Source organism: Macaca nemestrina, chromosome 12 (genome assembly GCF_043159975.1).
Source record: "Macaca nemestrina isolate mMacNem1 chromosome 12, mMacNem.hap1, whole genome shotgun sequence".
Lineage (NCBI taxonomy): Eukaryota > Metazoa > Chordata > Mammalia > Primates > Cercopithecidae > Macaca > Macaca nemestrina.
Window position 1 is genome coordinate 105,033,571 of NC_092136.1, and position 19,002 is coordinate 105,052,572.

Genomic DNA, 19,002 nt, shown 5'->3' on the forward strand with positions numbered 1-19,002 from the left:
TCAGACAACCCCAGTAAGATACTCCACAAGAAGATCAATCCCAACACACAAAATCATCAGATTCTCCAACACTGAAATGAAGGAAAAAATGTCAAGGGCAGCCAGAGAGAGAGGCCATGTTACCTTCAAAGGGAAGCCCATCAGACTAAAAGTGGATATCTCAGCAGAAACCCTACAAGCCAGAAAAGACAGGGGACCAATAGTCAACATTCATAAGGAAAATAATTTCCAACCCAGAATTTCATATCTGGCCAAACTAAGCTTCATACGTGAAGGAGGAATAAAATTCTTTTCAGACAAGCAAATGCTGAGGGATTTTGTCACCACCAGGCTTGCCTTGCAAGATGTCCTGAAGGACATACTAGGCATGCAAAGGAATATCTGTTACCACTACAAAAGTTTTGTAGCCACTACAAAAACCCACTAAAATGCACAGGCCAATGACACTATGAAGCAACTACATTAACAAGTCTGCAAAATTAACCAGCCAACATCATGATGACAGGATCAAATTCACACATACCAATATTACCCTTAAAAGCAAATGGGTTAAATGCTCCAATTAAAGACACAGAATATGGCAAGCTGGATAAAAAGACAGGACCCATCAATATGTTGTATTCAGGAGACACTGTTGCTGGGAATGTAAATTAGTTCAACCCTTATGGAAGGTGATTCTTCAAAGATTAAAACCAGAAATACCATTTGACACAGAAATACTATTACTGGGTATATACCCAGAGAAATATAAATCATTCTAGTATAAAGATACATTACATGCATGCATATGCTCACTGCAGAACTATTCACAATAGCAAAAACATGAAATCAACTCAAATGTCCATCAATGATAGGCTGGATAGAGAAAATGTGGTACATATATACCATGGAATACCATGCAGTCATACAAAAGGATGAGATCATGTCCTTTGAAGGGACAAGGATGAAGTTGGAAGCCATTATCCTCAGCAGACTAGTGCAGGAAGAGTAAACCAAACACTGCATGTTCTCACTTGCAAGTGGGAGCTGAACAATGAGAGCACATGGACACAGGGAAGGGAACAACAAACACCAGGGTCAGAAAAGAGGATGGGGGATGGGGGAGAGCATTAGGGAAAAGAGCTAATGAATGCCTGGCTTAGTAAATAGGTAATGGTTGATCTGTGCAGCAAACCACCATGGCACATGTTTACTTATGTAACAAACCTGCACATCCTGCACATGTATTCCAGAACTTAAAAAATAATAAGTAATAAAATGGCAGTATGATGAGCAATGCTGAAGGATTTCAAGAGGTCAGAAATTCACCTTCACTTTTATTGAGTTTAGGATTAGAAAAGTCTCATGATTGCAACTGAATTTGTATTTCTTCCAGTTCTTCAAAATCTTCACATCACTGAGTGACTGATTTAAACCCAAACTATTTTCTCCTACACAATGCAGGTGCATAATTTTGCATTCAATGCACTGTAGTGCTTCTTCAGAGTCTTATACTCTATCTGCTATTACTTTTGTATTTGTTGACTGTTAGGAGACTGTGAAATATTAGGGATCTAGGGTTTAATCAAAATTTACTTTGTATTTCTCAACACACTTAGCAAAGTTGAGAAATATGAAGATTCTCTTCATGGATTTGCCAATAATAAACTCTGGGATTTGGAACAAATGTCCCTTTTCAAATAATGCTCTCATCATCGTAACTGTCTTCCTTCTTCCCACCTCTCTGGCTGTGTTCTAAATTCTTCAAAGTTATGTAGTTACTATAATTTATATCTGTATTCCTAAAGCAGAAAGCCTTGAAAATGGTATTCTGAAGGAAAAAATTGGTGCTATTAGCCAGTTCAGGTCTTATGAATCAAGTCTAAAGACTCTAAATCCATTACCTCCTCTAAGTTTCATCTTTTGTTTTTTTCCCAGTGTGGTAAAAAACACAGGACATTTTCATTTTTATATCAGACTTAGTGGAATGCTTATGGAACTGTATGTTTTTGAACAGACATGACTCAAAAAGCAGGAGCATAAAGAGATAATTCTTGGCTCCCCTGGGGAAAGAAACAAAGCAAACATTTTAAAAAGTTCCACTAAAAGATATGCAAGTTATAGTGTCATACCACCAATGGGGCTATACACATTCTAAAAAGGAAAAAGCCCATGCTGTATCTAGATATTCCCCTGCTGAAATGAGCAAGAAACACCGATAAGTGAGCATTTGTGATCTTATTACCACCTCAGAAATCAACATGAACCGACCCTCAAAAGGAGTGGTTTAAGCAAAGAACTTTGAAAGAAGAGCAATATACTCTGCACTGACCAGAAGGAAGGTGTTCTTTCAGTATCCCCTGTTTATTACACTATGGGTAGAGTATCTCTTTTCCAAAATGCTGGGGACACAAAGTGTTTTGGATTTCAGACTTCTCTGAATTTTGGAATATCTATATTATAATTACTAGTTGAGCATTCCTAATCCCAAATCCTAAAATCTGAAATACTTCAATAAGCACTTCCTTTGAATATCATGTCAACACTCAAAAAGTTTTTGATTTTGTTCAACAAGATACTAGCAAACCGAATACAGCAGTGTATCAAAAAGTTAATTCACCACAATCCAGTGCCCTTCATTCCCATAATGCAAGATTGATTCAACATACACAAGTCAATAAATGTGATTCACCAAGTAAGCAGGATTTAAAACAAAAAAGCAGACACAGAAAAGCTGTTGATAGAATCCAACATCCTTTTATGATAAAAACCCTCAACAAATTAAGTAACAAAAGGAACAGACCCCAAAATAATAAGAGTCATCTATGACAAACTCATAGCCAAACATCCGAAAGCATTCCCTTTGAAAACCAGCACAAGACAAGGATGCCCTCTCTCAACACAACTATTCCACATAATCCTGGAATTCCTAGCCAGAGTGATCAGAAAACAGAAGGAAATAAAAAACATTCAAATAGGAAAATAAGAAGTTAAACTGTCATCCAATGGACAAAATTCAGTATCACTTCTGTACACCAAAACCGCTGAAGCTGAGAGCCAAATCAAGAACTCACTTCAATTGAAATAGCCAAAAAATAAAAAGAAAATGCCCAGGAATATATCTAAAAGGTCTCTACAAGGAGAACTACAAAACACTGAAATCACACATGACACAAACAAATGGGAAAACATTCCATGCTCACAGAGTAAACGAATCAATACCATTAAAATGGCCATACTGCCTAAGGCAATCCACAGATTCAGTGTTATTCCTATCAAATGATCACAGAATGAAAAATAAAAACAATTCTAAAATTCATATGGAACCAGTGACGAGCCTGAATAATCAAAACCTCCCTAAGCAACAAAAACAAAGCTGGAGGCATCATGTTACCTGACTTCAATCTGTACTATAAGGCGATAGCAACAAAAACAGTGTGATATTGGTCCAAAAACAGACACATAGACCAATAGAAAAAATGAAAAAACTTAGAAATAAAGCTGTATGTCATCTGTTCTTTGACAATGTGTACAAAAATAAGCAACAGGGAATGGACTCCCTATTCATTAAATGGTGCTAAGACAGAAAGAGAGAATATATTTACAAATGATGTATCCAACAAAGGTCCAATATCCAGAACCCATAAGTAACTAAAACAACTCAGCAGGAAAAATAAATAACCCTATTAAAAAGTAGGAGAAAGACATGAACAGACATTTATCAAAAGAAGACATATAAGTAGTAAAAAATATATGGAAAAATGTTCAACATCACTAATCATCAGAGAAAAATGAACCAAAAGCACCATAAAACACCATGTCACACCAATCAGTATGGCTATTAATAAAACGTCAAAAGTATATCATTGGTTATTATGTATAATAATTTTTATACATTGTTGGATTCAATTTTTTTAGAATTTTTGATAATTTTTATGTGTGAATTTATTAGATATATATATTTTTTTAATTTCTGGGATTAATGTGCAGCATGGGGAGGTTTGTTACTTAGGCAAAAGTGTGCCATGGTGGTTTGCTGAACAGATCAAACTATCACCTAGCTATTAAGCCAAGCATGCATTAGATATTTTTCCTAATGCTCTCCCTCCCTTCAAATCCCCGTGTCAGGTCCCAGTGTGTGTTGTTCTCCTCCATGTGTTCATGTGTTCTCATTGTTCAGCTCCCACATAAAAGTGAGGACATGTAGTCTTATGTTTTCTGTTTCTGTGCCAGTTTTCTGAGGATAATTGCTACCAGGTAATTCATGTATCTGCAGAGGATATGATCTCATCCTTTTTTATGGTTGCATAGTATTAGATGCTGTATATGTACCACATTTTCTTATCCAATCTATCGTTGATGGGCATTTGGGTTGATTCCATGGCTTTGCTATTGCGAAGTTCTGATATCAAGGTAACACCAGTCCCACAGAATAAATTGAGAAATGTTTTCTCCTTTTATTTTTTTTTTTTGTGAAAATAAAAGTCAAAAAATAACAGATGCTGACAACACTGTGAAGAGAAAGCAATGCCTATACAATATTGGTGGAAACCTGAATTAGTTCAGCACTGTGGGAAGTAGGTTGGAGATTTTCAAACCCAAAGAACATAAATCACTCTATTACAAGGATACATGGTAGCATATCTTCATTGCAGCACTATTCACAATAGCAAAGATGTGGAATCAATCTAAATGCCCATTAGTGATAGATAGGAATAAGTAAAGGTGGTACATATACATCATTGGATACTGTGCAGCTACATCATGGAATATCATGCTGGAATACTATGCAGCCATAAAAAGAAATGAAATCATGTCCTTCACAGGAACATGGATGGAGGTGGAACCCATTATCCTCAGCAAACTAATGCAGGAACAGAAAAACAAGCACCTCATGTTCTCACTTGAAGTGGGAGCTGAACAATGAGAACACATTTACACAACGAGGAGAACGACACACACTGGGGCCTGTGAAGGTGTCAGGGGAAGGGAGGGAATCAGGAGAATAGCTAATGGATGCTGGGCTTAATACCTAGATAATTAGTTAATCTGTGCAGCAAACCACCATGCCAAACATTTACCTAGGTAACAAACCTGCACATCCTACACAAGTACACTAGAACTTAAAATAATTTGAAGGAAAAAAACAAAACAAAACAAAAACCTCAGACTAACAGAGGAGGAAGAAATAATTCCAAATTCATTCTATAAGGACAGCGTTACTCTGATACCAAAACCAGACAAAGGCACATCAAAAAAAAAAAAAAAGAAAGAAAAAGAAAAAGAAAATATTGGCCAGTATGATTGGTGAATATTGATGCAAATATCCATAACAAAATACTAGCAGGCCAAATTCAACAACACATTAAAAAGATCATTCATCATGACCAAGAAAGATTTATCCAAGGGATGCAAGAATTGTTCAACATATGTAAATCAATTAATGTGATACATTGTATCAACAGAAGAAAGGACAAAAAGCATAAAATCATTTCAATTGATGCTGAAAAAGCATTTAATAAAATTCAAAATACCTTCATCATGAAAATTCTCAAAAAAAAAACAGGTACAGAAAGAACATACTTCAACATAATAAAAGTCATATACTACAGATCTACAGCTAGTATTATACTTAGTGGGGAAAAACTAAAAGCCTCTCCTCTAAGATCAGGATGTCCACTTTCAACACTGTTGTCCGACATACTGTTGGAAGTCCTAGGCAGAGCAATTAGACAAGATAAAGAAATAAACTGCATCCAGATTGAAAAGGAAGAAGTCAAATTATACTTGCTTGCAGATTATGTGATTTTATATATGAAAAATCCTAAAGACTCCATAAAAAACTTTTAAACCTGATACACTAATTCAGAAACATTGCAAGATACAAAAATTAATGTACAAAATTTAGTAGCATTTCTATATGCCAATGGTAAGCAATCTGAAAAAGAAATCAAGAAAATAATTCCATATACAATAGCTAGAAGTAAAATTAAATACCAAGGAATTACATCAACCAAAGAAATAGAAGACCCTTGCAATGAAAACTATAAAACATTAATGTAAGACATTAAAGAGGATGCAAAAGTTGTTTAAATTGTTTATGTATTGGAAGAGTCAATATTGTTAACATGTCTCTACTACATAAAGCAATCGATAGATTCAATGCAGTCCTTATAAAGATACCATTGGCATTCTTCACAGAAATAATAAAATAAAAAGAAATCCCAAAATGTATATAGAACCACAAAAGATCTAAAATAGCCAAAGGTACCCGGAGGAAAAAGAACAAAACTGTAAGAATCACATTACCTGACTTTAAATTACACTGCAGAGCTGTAGTTATCAAAATGGCATAGTACTGGTATAAAAACAGACACATAAATCAATGGAACAGATTACAAAACCCAGAGATAAATCCATACATCTACAGTGAACTCATTTTTGACAATGGTGCTAAGAACACAAATACATTGATAAGAGGACGGACTCTTTAATAAATGGTACTGAAAATAAACTGGATATTCATATGCAAAAGAATGAACCTAGACCCCCTACCTCCTTGTCATATACAAAAATCATAACAAAATGAATCAAAGACTTAAATCAAAGACCTCAAGCTATGGAACTCTTACAAAAAATTGGAGAAACTCTCCAGTCCTTTGGACTGGGCAAAAATTTTTTTGAGCAACACTCCAGAAGCATGACCAACCAAAGCAAAAATGGACAAATGGGATTACATCAAGTTAAAAACCTGCACAGCAAAGGAAACAATCAACAAAGTAAAGGAAAAACCCACAGAATGAGCAAAAAAAATTGCAAACTATCCATCTGACAAGGGATTACAAACCAGAATACATAAGGAGCTCAAACAACTCTGTAGGAGAAAATTTTAATCATCTGATTTAAAAATGGACAAAAGATCTGAATAGATATTTCTGAAAAGAGTACATACAAATGCCAAACAGGTATATGAAAAGGTGCACAACATTATTATTAGAGAAATGCAAATCAAACTTATTTGTGGGAGCTACAGTTTCAAGTATTTGAACTCAACAAAACAGAGAGTTGAAGAATTATTTCCAGAGGCTGGGAAGCATAGTGTGGTGTGGGGGAATTTGGGGAATGTTAATGGGCACAGAAACAGAATAATCACATTGGGCACACACAGACATACAACTGGGCACAATGGACATTGGGGTCAATAAGAGGGAGGACGGAGGTAGAGGGTCAAGGGTTGAAAAACTGACTATTGTGTACTATGCTCACAACTTGGATGAGAGGAACAATTGTCAATAAATCCACAGTATCATGCAATATACCTAGTTCACAAACCTGCACATGTATCCCTTGATGCAAAATAAAAGTCGGAACTATATTTTAAAAATCAATATCAATAGGAGATACTCTTACAGTTTAATGGAATGAAGACATTTAAACTAGCAATTACTGGGGACTTTTCCTTGCCTTTTTTTGATTTAAAAAAGTGGGAGGTAATAGGAAAGAATGTAGATATCGGAGGATTTCAGATTTTGAAATTTTGGATGAAGAGTAACACATTTAGAACTAGACACCTTGACCAGAATGGAGCTTCAGTACTCCTCTCCAACTTTGTCAAATCCCAAAAACAAATATACAGACATTTGCCCACAGACATTCATACAACCTACTTCTTTTAATGTCCTAGGAAGAGATAGAAACAACTTGTCAATGTCACTCAGTGATGAGCATCTGTGCCCTACCCTCTGGAAGTTCAAATGAAAATCGGACCTAAAAAGAGAAAGTCTGTGGACCATTTGTGATGTAAAATCTTAAACCAGAAAAACTGCAACAAATACAGCAAAATAAATGGCAAAAACAAAAAGTACTGGCACCTGCAACAGTTTAAACTGTGCTGAGGAATCATGATGCCACCTCCCCTCTACATCTCCCTGTAATCTTACCCTTTGATTGGAGAGTGTTCTGAAGGAATCCCCTTACTCCCTGGAATGCTTTCCTTCAAGTGCTTAAGATTGCTTTAATAGTTAATTTTTACTGAGGGTGACAATTCACTTCTGCTTTTTGATATTCTCGAAGCAAAGATTGATCACAGATGTAGTCTTAGGTTGTAGTAAAACATTCACGATAGTACAGAAAAGATACGCCCAGGCAAACAGTTAATAAAAGGCCAAAAAAAAAAAGGGGGGGGGATTGTAATGTGTTCAACTATAAAGGTTTTTAAAAGGTCAGATATTCACGTTGATTTAATAGGATAAAGATTAGAAAAGGCTCATATCTGCAGGTGAAAGGGTAGTTCTTCCAATCCTTCCTAAATCTTGACATCCCTCAGTGAGTGATTTCACCCCAAACTCATTTTCTCTGCACCATGCAGGGATTTCACTGTGCACACCATGCATCCTAGAGTTTCTTCAGGGTGTCATGCACCATCTGCCAAGTGTTTCATTTTTGATGGCCGTCTTACCTTTTCAAGAAGTCTGTGAATACTGAGGGTCTAGAGTTAATTCAAAATTTACTTTCTGTCTCTTAAATACCTTAACAAAGGGTAGAAATCTGCAGGTTCTGTTCATGGATTTGTCAGCAGTAAACTGTGGGATTTGGGAAAAGTCCCTTATCACACTGCAGTGTCACTGTCATAACTATTCGTCTTCTGTCCCTGTCTCCTGCTGAGCTCTAAATTTTTTGAAGTCGGGTACCTGTGGTAATTTTTATCTGCATCCCTAATTTGTAATTTGTGTCTGCAACCCAGCAGCAAATGGTATTTTGAATGGAAAAATGGTGCCAATAGCCAGTTCAGGTCTTATAGATTAAGTCTAACATTCTAAACTCAGTACTCTCTTTGATTTCCAACCTTTGTTTTTTCAATGTGGAATAAAACTGAGGACACATTTTTACTTTTATATCAGATTTATGAAAATGTTCAAAGAAGTCTATTATTAAGCAGATATAATTCCAAAAACCATTACAGAATGAAGGAACTCTTGGTTTCCTATGGGAAAAAAAAACATAAAAGAGAATTTTACTAAAAGAAATGTAAGTTATAAAGTTATATCACCAATAGGAACATATGCAACTTAAAAGGAAAGGCCACATACTATTTTAAAATCTTATCCTGCTGAGGTCAAGGGGAGAAACATCTAAGAGTCAGCCTTCATAGACTTATGGCCACTTCTAAGTGACCCTCAGAAAGGGTCTAAAAGAAAAAAAAGAAAAACCTTGGGAAAAGAGCAACATGCTCTGCACTGACCAGTAGAAGTATTTTCTGTATATTATGCTACAGCTTGATTTCCCTTATCCAAAATACATGCTACCTGAAGTAGTTTTAATTTCAGATATTTTTGTATATTGGAATATCTGCATTATACTTACTAGTTTAGCATCCTTATTCCAAAAAACAAAAATTTGAAACGCTTCCATAAGCATTTCCTTTGAATATCATGTGGGCACTCACACAGTTTTGGATTTTAGAACATTTCAAAGTTCAAATTTTTTGATTAAAAATTCTCAACCTGTAGACCTAGAGTCCTTGACTAAAATGGACTTTCAGTACACTTTCCTCAACCTTCCCACACTCCTGACCATATACACATAACTGCCCAGAGACATTCATACAGCTTCCTTATTTTAATGTCCTGGGAAGAGGTAGAAACATCTTGTCGAAGTAACCCTTTCAGTGCTGGGCATCTGTGCTTTATCATCTGGCTGCTCAAATGAAAGTCAAACCTAAAAGAGAAAGGACAGTCCAGAGACCTGTTTTTCTGAAAAGATTATTGACCAAAAAGACTACAACAAATATAGCAAAGTAAGTTACAAAAACAAAAAGTACTTGTATCTGCAACAAATATAGTCATGTGGTTATCTAAGCATTGAATCACTCTCCTCAGGACTTTTTAAATCTGTGGTTGGATCTAATACCCATGAGGGACACAGGGCAGGAGGTGGGTGAAACTAAATGATTGTTTTATTGAGGCTGTTGGTCTTAACAGATTGGATCTGGCTCCCAGGCTTGTTCACTCTCCAAAGAACTTCAAAACTTTTTTGGAAAGAAGGGCATTATTGGAAGATAATCATGTCTGTATCTACTTTCTATGCTTCCAATTGCAATAGGCAAGCATTCGGGGAAGTAGAATGAAAATAGCATCCACTAGAGCCCTACCTGTGGAAAATTTCCTCCACATCACAGGAATGGGCATATTCTTGCAGATGTTCAACCAGTTTCATAATAAAAACAGCCTTTTGCGGGATGTCCCCAACAAACATTATCTGTTGATAAAGCACATTTCAAATCTCAAGATTGACTCTTGCCTGAAGAAAGACAGGAAACCCTAGTATTTCTGCTCCAGGCATATTTTGGAATTCATCTATTTTCCATACACTTCATTGTATTTTTTAGTAAATACATTTGAAGTTCAGTGAGTATATTTTTACTGATACTGTAAATAGTGCTGTATATGGTGCAGGTATTAACATCACACAGTCCCAGAGTTACAGTCGTAAATTTAGTAGAGAGTTAGAAAAAGGCAGAATGCGGTAAAGAGAAGGAATTGGGATTTTAGAAAGAAATATCTAAATGTGCATCCCCAACGTGGCGTTACTAACTGTGATTTAAGTTAATTGTCCGTTCTGATATGTAATAGACTCAGCTATATGGGGAATGGTAACAATTTCATACACAGGAGATATCTGAGTCTACACTAGTGCCTGAGCTAACTAAGGGTATGTAATACTCAGTCTATACAGGGTAATTATGTTAATAAAATCTCAATTTATGTACTTCACATAAAATTTTAATTAAAATTTAATAGCATTGACTGTAAGATATTTACACCCAAAGAGTTAACCATAAAAATCACAAAACAGAACAAAAGTAGAAATCTGGGAAAAGTCAATAAAAGGATGATAACATCATAATGGAGAATAAGAAGTTCTTATGAAGAAAAGATATATTAAAGAAAACAATATTAATTTATTACATGGTAGACACAGAAATAATGAAGACGTGAAAATTATACAAAAGAAGGAGTAAGAGAAAAGCAGTAGCAATAGCTCTGTGTATAATCACAAACACATTCTTTAATGACACATTACAGCCAAATATAATGGTCATAAAGTGTATATTAATAATAAAATTCTATTTAGAACCACAGCTATCTTAGTTGAAGGAAGTAGGTAAGAGATAGGGTGGAGACAAGTGTCTCTGCAAATGTTTTGTGAAATTAAGGAAGTAGATAGTTATTTTTCCTCAGGAGAGCACTATGATATAGTTGGGATTTGCACAGCAGAATGTAGAGCTAGGCTTAATATGGGAGTTATAAATAACTAAATTGGAGTTTCTGACAATCATATGGAAAGGAGGAGTAAGGAAAGTGAAAGAAAAGAAAAACACAGAAATAAGCAAGATTGATGATGAGAAGCCAGGGGCTTACAAAGAGCTATATAGAGAGCCATGAATGTCATGTGGAAGGCTGGGACCAAAGGATATTAAAGAACAGTTCTGTCTAATGTTATAGTCTACTCTATGTACTCAGGCTGGAAATGTATTTTTTGTGTGATTGTCTTTTTTTTTTTTTTAATCACTGAAAAAAATATTGAGTCCTACATCAGTGCATGTTCAAGACAATATAGAACCAAACTTCTTCTGAAAGAAGATATCTCATAGTACAAATTATTTTAGAAAATTTAACTACTTGACCAGAGTCAGGGCCTTTGGGCCAGAAATGACCAAGACAATGCGAGTCCTCTCAGGAAACTGCCATACACTGTGGATAAAAGCATTCAAGTCATTTTTATTTAAACCTTGCTAAGAAAAGTAACTGGATTAAGTTCTAAAATAAAAACATTTTAAATAATACCAGTTCTTTAATATGTACTTCTTTCTGTCATGTGCAATATTTCACATATATTAATTTATTTAATCCTTAAAAAGTGATATTTATATTCATATATATTAGTGAGCAATTCAAGGAAAGCCCAGGGAGGAACTAGTGGAGCTAGTTTACAAAGTACTAAATGACTAGATCAGTCAAGAATAGCAAGATTCTTACTGCAAAGCATACATTTAGAATAATGCGTATGTATTCTGCTTTGTATACTTCATGCTTCTAGGTAAAATCCATTTTAATTTAGGGGCCCAAAGTGCCTCGCTTACTGTTCTACTTTTCTGAACCCTGCTCTTACCCTTCTGTGAATACTTGATGTCGGGCCCAATTGGTCCATTGAATGATTTCAACATGGCGGACCTTTTCTATGTAGAATCAGACTCTAATGTACTACAGCACAGATCGCCTTCCATTTAATTATCTGTTATCGCTCACAGTTCTAAAATATTTTGCAACAGAGTTCATTATTTACTAACTCAGTCAAAAGAAGTGCTTACTTGCTCTTTGCGGATAAAGGGAATTGTGTGTATAACTTGGAACAAAGCTTTAGTTTGTGTTCAAAAATCTTATCTAAAGTTCCACACACGTATCTGCCCTCTAGTGGGTGGTTGTGAGCTTTTGCATTGATAACCCCCACAAAGATGTTCTGTGTAGAAGAAACCTGTTACCTGATGTGGAAGAGTAGAGAGCAATAAAATCCTTTTCTATGTGGGCTTTCTTAATAGCATCATCCTCAAAATCTCCTGGAGTAGGTAACGATATATTTTCAGAGACCCGTACTGAAACTTTTTTTTAAGGAATTTCATGACAAACAATGGAATGCCAAAAAAACTTTCAGTCTTAATTTTGAGAAAGGTGGAGGAAGATGTTGTAGGAAGTCTTTCAGAGTTGTCTTGTAGAGAGAACGTGGCATTACTGAGTTAAAAAAAAAAATTCACCACTACGTTAAACCAGGCTCGTGCTAAATGACTCTGATGTTTCAAGAGAACATGTAGCATACAGCACCCTCTCATGGGAAGTTTATATTTTAGATAATCAAAAGATTATATTCCTTGGTCCTACAACCAAGCTTTCTAATATTATTTAGTTACACAAAGGGCGTGACCGTTGTCTCTATGGTATAACAGACCTTAACAAATCAGTGAGATTTCTTTTCACATCTACCTTGTACCCCAGATTTTGTAGCAGCATCGTTATGCCTATGATGTCAACCTCAGCTCCCGTTCTTTTAGAAAGACTGTCAAACTCTTCATTGCAGATAATGAGAGCAAGACGTGTGCGATTTGACTTGTCCATTATTGGATAAATCTGTAGGAAATGCAGTTTGGATTAGTAGCCTTATTCTCTGTAACTTAATATTCACCTGCTAAGTTTATGACCGTTTTCCCTTTCTTAGACCTATCAGGATACGAAATCCCATCGACTATACATTGAAAATGCGGAACGGAATTGAGTGCTACTTGGAGAATAGGCATAGAAACTGCAAAGGCCCAGATGGCAGGTGAGCTACTGACTTCATTGTTCTTGATAGGTGAGATTTTGAAAAATGCACAAGCTCTAAAGCAAGAATGACTGAATTCTAAAACTGATTGCTCTAATTTTTTATTGTTTTTCTTTGGGCAGAATATTTAACAACCCCATGTCTCAGCTTCTAGATCTCTCTCAAATGGATTATTTTTAGTGTTAAACATTATTTATTATCACGTACAAAATGCCTAGAATACTGCCCACTCTTAGTGAACATTCAGTAGCTGCCTTTGTTGATGTTATTTATCCAGGAATTGGATCTATTTAGGAACTCTTTCTATAAACCTGGGATTCTAGGATAAAGGAATTTTTGTGTGTGTGTGTAAAGGAAGCAGAAGTACAATTCTCCATTGAGAACAACTCTAATAAAAAGCCACTGCATTTCAAAATCGCCTCAAATATATCTTTCACCCCACTCTAACCTTGTGTTCTGAGCATGGCACCTCTGTTGACTTTTCTTTCCATATCCTTTTAGCTTCGTCTAGGGAGCAAAGCTTGACGCTTCTTCCTGAGCCTGAGGATGTAGGCATAGCAGGGTTGCCCCACACTGGCACTGCCTGAGGAGCTGCAAGAGTCAAAGAACATCATGAACATTGGCATCCCTCTTTGTTTCACTTTGTGTTTCTTACAGCCTCACCTAAGGATGAAATCACAAAAGTGGAAATGCATTCTTAGGAAGAAAATCCTGATCTTTCACCGCGAAGTAATTTCACTGCTAATGGAGTACATTTCCAGTCAGAGATTTCCAGGTGTGCAAAACAGGGCTCTCCTTTCATATTTCAGGATCAGTATTTTTACAAGTATTTCAGAAAAAAAAATGTAGAAAGAAAGCTTTTCAATGCTATGCATGAAAAAAAAACGCTCAGAAAACAGTCAAATGTGTGAGATAAAATAATTAGAATACAAATGTATTTCAAAAGATTTGAACCACAGAATAAAATTTAATGAGAGGGGCCTTAATTAAATCTACTAAAAATCTTTAAGAAATATATTTATCTTTTTATTTATTTACTTAATAGACATGGTAGTAAGCACTAGGAATATTTTGTTAATGAACCTTTGTCCTGTCCTTCAGGATCTCTTCCTACTATGTATATATATGGAAGAAGGAGATAATTAAATATATGAACCAGAATGATAAATGCTAAAATCAAAGTGCACACTAGATGGATTTATAGCACTTAACATTGACTACACAGACATATGAGGAAATGTTTTCACAGAGTTTACGTGAGAAAATCCTTGAGGCTTTTATTTCATCACAAGTACAACACCATCCGACAATGTGATATACTTGTTAAAGAACTTAATGTAATCTTTGTTTCAAGATATAAATGAGTTTTCTAGATTTGTGGAGTATCTTTTAGAAACTATTATGTCAAGAAAATAATATTTAATTTTGAAAACAAGTTTGAGAAACTGCTATACAATTAGATAAATAAAGGCAGCATGAAGTGTGTTGACTTGGGGAAGAACTAATTGGAATGGATATATTGGAGAAAACTATAAAATAATAATTTGATAGAATAAATGTTTGGTTTCTTCAGAAAGAAGAATGAACACAACATAAAAAACTAAATAGAGGTATATGGGTTATGTTTCAGGTAATTTTTCTTAGTGAAAATGCAGTGTTTGTTTATATAGTGAGTGTCCCATGCTGTAAAACATTTAAGAAAACATTCATGAGTTAATCAACCTTAATAAATTCAATAGAGTAAAACCTGAACTTGGCAGAAAAAATTAGCATTTCTTGCCTCTAAATTGCTTTTAAATACAAGTTTCTTTTATTTTAAGAGGTCCCTTGATGAATAGGGGTTTTTAATAAAATAGAAGAAGAAATAGAAAGACAGTTCCAAATTTGAGGAAATAAAGCATAAAACTTGGCCGTGGCTTGAATATTGGAGGTGCATGAGAGGAAAGGGGCCAAGATGAGTTTCAAGTTCCTGGTATGAACAACTGGTGATGGTGACACCAACAACCGAGTGACACAAAACTGGATGAGAAGCAGGGTGGGGAAGAATGGCATGTTCGGCTCTGATATTGGTTAGATAAGTTTGTCTCTGGGAGATGTGAGGGAATGTTCCAGTAGGCTTAAGTAATGAAATTTGATACTTATTTGGGTAATCAGGATTTGAGATACAGCTTTCAAATTTTAATGTAAACATAGATAGTGAAGCTGTTTGGACAGTTGCTACAAAATCAGAATAAATTACAAAAAGAAAATTACATGATCACTCTATGGAATTCTCCATAGCCCCTTTAACTGTGGTTCATCCTACAACATTAATGTCATGGAAGCCGGGGTTCAAATAATGCTCTTTCTTTAAAAACAGCATTAACTAGGAAGGAAGTACTAGTCGAGAATATTCTGTAGTAAGGTGATTTCCAGATGTTGGACCTAGAAAGAGAAGAAGAATATTGAAATAGTCACTTAGTACCTCTGAAACACTTTACCCTAATGCTTACAACACTCCCCACTAAAGATTCCTCCCACAACCCTAACTGAATGACATTAAATAATGTTCAATATGTTCTTTAATTTAGAGAGTGGTGGGGGGTATAAAATGAAAGAGGCATTGTCAGAAAAATATTACATTTATCACACATAGATGAAAACATAAACTTGTCCCTTATCTGCTTAGACAGGGATAAGCCTCCCCCAACCCTTAGAAAACAAAACAAAACAAAACAAAAAGGCTTTTACTTTGAAAGAACATCTGCCTCTGAAGTGACTTTGGAAAGTACCACAGAGACCAGTGACTAGGAGTCCACCAGAACTCTCATCCTCACCATGTGGTAGGTCCAAGGGATCACCAGAATGGGCCAGCTCATTTCCTGTGCACTGTATTGGGCCCTACGGGGGCCACAAATGGAGGCAGTCCAGGGCTCACAGCATGATCCCCAGCCTGATAACAGGCAAGTGGGTGATGTTACTCAAAAGAAAATGCAAGGAGGCAACTGGAGGAAAGAGCCAACTTGAAATCCTTACTTTTTCATAATCATTCAATGTATTCTCTGAGTATATTGCCACTTTTGAAATATAATTTATTCTTCTTGGAGGGCAAAATTTTGGAGATAAGTTATAAAACATATTTAATTACAGACCTTAAAACTTCATGTCAGACAACTATATAAGTGCCTGGGTACACCCAGGACTCAAAAATATTAAATCAATCAATAAATATTGTGCCTCGCCAATAACAGTGGAACATACAGTGTGAAGCTTTTTAGATAGTTCTCATGACCTTCAGGAAATTAGCTACCACATACTCAAAACAGGAAATGAGCTTTAATCAGAAGAGGGCCACTGAGGATGAAGGAACAGAAACAAAGGAGAGTCAAGGGACATGCAATAGGGCCCTGCTACAGAAATATTGCCTGAAGGCGGAAATACGAAAGTTTTCTGCAACTTAACATGCATGACTAGTAAAGACATCACATGGTAGTCACAATGACAGGCCCTAGGTGAACTTGAGTGTGAGTCACTGACCCTTACCTGCTGAGAGTCGCAGTGTCCCTGCCAGGTGACTGTCTTCTTCACAAATGTATGTGACACAAATTTGGCATGCCGGAGCCCCTTTCAGAATAACAGAGTCAAGCAAAGCTCGGGCCTTATCCATAACTGTAGCATTTTTACATTTTACTATCTCTATCTCTTCCTGATTCAGCACCCTTTTCTCGAATAATTCACCCAGTAAGCCATTTATTGTACCTTCATCCAAAGAACGGATTAACAGCTTTCTCTTCTCCGTCAGGACCTTGTCTGTTTGGAGCACAAAGATTTCTCACATCATGAAAACAGCCTCATAGTCCTCTCATGTCATCAACAGAAAGCGACCTCATTTAGATTTCATCAGTGAAATGTTCCCCCCCTCACAGTTGCGTAATCCCTTTTTTTACTGTATCACTGTCCTTGTTTCCCTCAATAGTCCCCATACATGTGCATGGAGTGGCTTGAAGACAGAGTTTACCATTTCCACATTAGTCCCTGGAAAGCAGAGATCATCCTCTTATGTCACATGTTTATTTAACTCTGATTAATAAAGTAATGATTAATAAAGTAATAAAACAGAAATAGCCCATTTCATTTAGGAACCACTGCTGCTAGTACTCCTCCTGTGCCAATTCTGTACCCTCGGTCAGACTTTCAACAGGTAAGTAAGAGTTTAAGATTGCAAAATGACAGCAGGCTACTTCTAAAGCCACAGTTCCTTTCTGTACTTGCCTTTCTGTTTCTAAAGACTGCAAGCATCTTCTAGTTTCTTCTCTCATCCCTCTCCACCCTCTCCCTCACTTCTGCTCACCAAAAATTCCACAGATACTAATTGTGGCTTCCAGAAGAGCCAGCGCCTTCCAAAACTCTTTCTTCCCAGGGACCTATTCTTGGGACAGTAAAAGACTCACCCGGCCACGGCTTTTCTCTCCTACCCTTCTTGTGTGGTTGAAACTGAAAGCATGCTTCACCTTTCTTTTTACCTTCCTTTTACACCTTTTTGGCAAGGCATGTAAACATATTGGGAAACAACCACTGCACATGCATATGCATGTCTTTTTTTTTTTTTTTTTTTTTTTCCCCAGCAGAGAAAGAATCAGATTCTTGAGCTGTAGACTGCATCAGAGAGTGTATCTTTGGGAAAATTTCTTCACCAGCCCTTGGAACAGGTAAGGGTAGGAGGGGAATGGGGCTTGGAGAATAAGACAAGAATGACAAAGTATGTGTACAATTAAACTCACACAGTGAAGAGTTTCTCATTCATTAGAAAACTTGATGGAGAAAAGTCGCACAACCTTTAGAGAATTTGAACCACTGCTCTCTGGGCCCATTTCACAGTCTGGGAAAGTCGTGGGAAACCTATGTCCCTGTGAAGGAATTTTACTTTAAAAAATAAACACATTTTTCACAAAAATTAAAGCTTTTCTTGTTTAAAGTCCTTCTTTTTCAGAGGGTTTTTTTTGTTTTTTTGTTTTTTTTTTTTTTCCTGATACAGAATTTTATTCTGCCACCCAGGCTGGAGTGCAGTGGCTTTAACGTGGCTCACAGCAGGCTTCACTCCCTGGACTCAGATGAACCTCTCAGCTCTGCCTCTCAAGTAGCTGGGAACACAGGCACATGCGACCATGGCTGGATAATATTTGTTATCTTTCTAAAGACAGGGTCTCCCTATGTTTCCTAGGCTGTTTTTTATATCATGCACTCAAGCAATTCACCCACCTTGGCCTCCCAAAGTGCTGGGATTACAGGTGTGAGCCACCCACCCATCCTGGCTGGCTTTGTTTTGAGGGACATTGCATCATAGAGGCCCAGAGCATAGGCTCTGGACTCAGAATGTTGAACTTAGCATCTTAAGCTTCATTTTGTGGGCAAGAAATTGAACTTCCCTATGCATTGGTTGCTCTGTTTGTGAAATAATTTTAATAATAGTACATACCTACACAGTTTTGAGCATTGAAAGAAAATGTAAAAAATGCATGGAACCTTGCCTGACAAATGGTAAGCAGATAATGAGTGATATTACTATAATTAACACAAATATTTAATATTAGAAAAAAAATCAAAGATAATTATTTGCAGATTATCCAGCTAAATTTATCCTTTATAGACTCCTCAAGCAGTGCATCTAGT

At 36.2% G+C, this 19,002-nt stretch overlaps 1 long non-coding RNA gene across 1 annotated transcript; it reads right to left on the minus strand.

The window, feature by feature from the left end:
* Positions 1-9,831: 9,831 nt before the first annotated feature.
* LOC105493688 (uncharacterized) lies at positions 9,832-15,885 on the minus strand. Its single transcript, XR_011611030.1, has 3 exons — positions 15,607-15,885; positions 13,802-13,944; positions 9,832-10,236 (listed from the first exon to the last, which is right to left on the minus strand). It is a non-coding gene; the product is annotated as an uncharacterized lncRNA (long non-coding RNA).
* Between the last annotated feature and the right edge of the window lie 3,117 nt (positions 15,886-19,002).